The following is a 2,593-nucleotide window of genomic DNA, read 5'->3' as shown; positions in this document are numbered from 1 at the left end:
AAAAAAAAAAAAAAGAAAAGAAAAGAAAAGAAAAAGAAAAAAGAAAAAAGCAAAATTTAAATGATTTATTTTCTGGGCACCAGTGCTTTGCCTGTCTGTGTGCCTGTGTATCACAGGTGCTGCTGGTGCCTGAGCTCAGGAGAGGGCACAGGTGCCCTGGATGAGTCTCCCTGCTGCTCACTATGTAGGTGCTGGGAACCTAAGTTGAGTCCTCTGCAACAACAGCTACTGCTTTAAACTGCTGCCCTGAAATTAAATCTTAAAAAACCAAACAGGGCTAACAAGGCTAGCCACCACATGAATTCTGTCTCAAAGAAATTAACATATTGCCGGGCAGGGCATGGTGGCTCATGCCTTTAATCCCAGCAGGCAGAGGCAGGAGCATCTCTGAGCCAATCTGGTCTACAGAGTGAGTTCCAGGACACAGGGAGTACACAGTGAAACCCTGTCTCAAGAAAACCAACAAAAAGCAAACAAGGAATGCTTTTGTGGTTGTGTGGCCCTTGGTCTTCAAGACACACCCAGTAGCCTACACACCCAAGAGTGCTGCAGGGACGACCACTGTCTGCATTGGCCTAATCTTGATCTCAGCAGGTCTCAGAGAGCACACGGGGGATTTGGCTTCCTTCCCCTCCCCACACTATCCCTTTGGGCAGCCTGCCCAGCCTCTTCACTAAGCTAACACTGGTCCTGAACATTTTGGAATTTTCCACATCCTTCCTTATGCAGTCCCTGTCTGCTCAGCTTGTGGATCCTGATAACCTTTGGAGGTGGAACAACTCTTTCACAAGGGGTCACTTAGGACCATCAGAAAACAGATATCTACATTACCATTTATCACAGTTATGAAGTAGCAACGGAAATAATTTTATGGTTGGGGGTCACCACACCATGAGGAACTGGATTAAAGGGCTGTAGTGTTAGGAAAATTGAGAAACACTGTCCTAAAAGACAGTACAACAGGCATGCCCAATGGCAATCCAAGTCCTTCTACAGTCCCTGACTCTAGACACACAGACAACATCTCAGTCTCTGACCATCCTGCCTCACCAGCTGCAAACATGGGTGGTACACTCGGGTTGAACCATGCTACATAGCCACAGACACCAAGTATTGTTCATCATAGGGTCAGCCAGGCAGTATTTACTATTGCTTAGAGGCTGCAGCTTCAATGCCCATACAGCCAGAGGCCAAGGATGGTCCAGCTCAAGGTTCATGAAGGAGCAGGGCACACAGGCAAATGTTACAGGGGCCTGGGGTTTGAGTATGAGACCCATGCCAAGGCACTGCTTCTGGGACTCTACTGACACCAGGGTCCTGGGTGGCCATCATCAGGTCTGTGCTGAGCATCATAGGTTCCTAGAGTCAGGCTCTGGCTACACTGACTGCAGAGGCAAAAGGATACCAGACATCCAGCCCAGTGGTGTGTGACATCAAGACCCTTAACAGGTGGCATGTTCTAAAGGAGGCTGAGGCAGAAGAACCATGAGTTTGAAGCCAGCCTAGGATGACAAGTGGGGTAGTAGTGTACTACACACAAATGAGCTGTGGCCTCTGACCAAAGCACAGAAGTGGTAAAAGACAAGGCTGGTACGAATCTTGTAGAATAAACCCATTGTTCATTGGCCACAATTATGGGACTGTGATGTCTATTCTTGCTCACCAACTTGACTACATCTAGAATTAACTAAAACCAAAGTATTTGGGTACACCTATAAGGAAGGTTTTCCTTGATTGAGTCATTTGAAGTGGGAAGATGTGCTTCTAGTCCAGATCTCTGATGTGGGTAGAATCCACCTTTACCCTGGGCCCTCTGCCTGCAGCCTAGGTGAAGGACATGAGAGAAGGGACACTTTGCCTGCTTGCCCTTGCTCTGCTCTATCTAGCAAGTCTACTCCTTCACTGGCATCAGAGCCTACTTCTTCAGGGTTATGGTGCCTGCTAAGGAAAAGCTGAGACATCCAGTCTCATGGACTGAACAACTGCTGGACTGTTGGGTCTTCCGCTGGCAGACAGCCATTGGAGGACCAGCTGCACCACAACCTGAGAGCCATTCTAATAAATCCCTTTTGTCTATGCATACACTATTGGTTCTGGTTCTCTAGAGAACCTGGACTAAAACGGGGATGAAGCTATCCTTAATGGCTGTGTTCCCTAGGGCTTCATGGTCCAGCAACTGTAGGCTATGTGGGCAGCTGAGGCATGCCATGTTTCTGGTTACCATTCACAGGCAGATGTAAGAGCTGACCTGTAGGATCTTGGCACTCTCAGGAGAGAGGTGGGAACACTAGTGCCCCACCCAGCCTGACCTGGGGACTGCAGCCCCATGGCCAATGCCCAGGAGGGGCCAGTGGCCAAGATGACCTTTCCCACTCAGACATGCACATAGCCCCAGAGCCCTAAGAGACACAGGGAATGCACCACAGCCACCTCATCTCATGGGCTAGAGGGCACTGAGCAGGCCAGTGGTGAGGCAGCAACTTCAAATAAAAAGTTATTTAGAGGGGCTGGTGAGATGGCTCAGTGGGTAAGAGCACCCGACTGCTCTTCCGAAGGTCCAGAGTTCAAATCCCAGCAACCACATGGTGGCTCA

At 49.1% G+C, this 2,593-nt stretch overlaps 1 protein-coding gene across 1 annotated transcript in view; it reads right to left on the bottom strand.

Annotated features, from left to right (window-relative positions):
* The window catches only part of Ell (elongation factor for RNA polymerase II), a 53,937-nt gene that overhangs the window by 16,804 nt on the left and 34,540 nt on the right, over nucleotides 1-2,593 (bottom strand). The gene's annotated exons all lie outside the window — the stretch shown is intronic.

This window comes from Mus caroli, chromosome 8 (assembly GCF_900094665.2).
Source record: "Mus caroli chromosome 8, CAROLI_EIJ_v1.1, whole genome shotgun sequence".
Lineage (NCBI taxonomy): Eukaryota > Metazoa > Chordata > Mammalia > Rodentia > Muridae > Mus > Mus caroli.
This window is presented reverse-complemented; position numbering and strand designations above follow the sequence as displayed.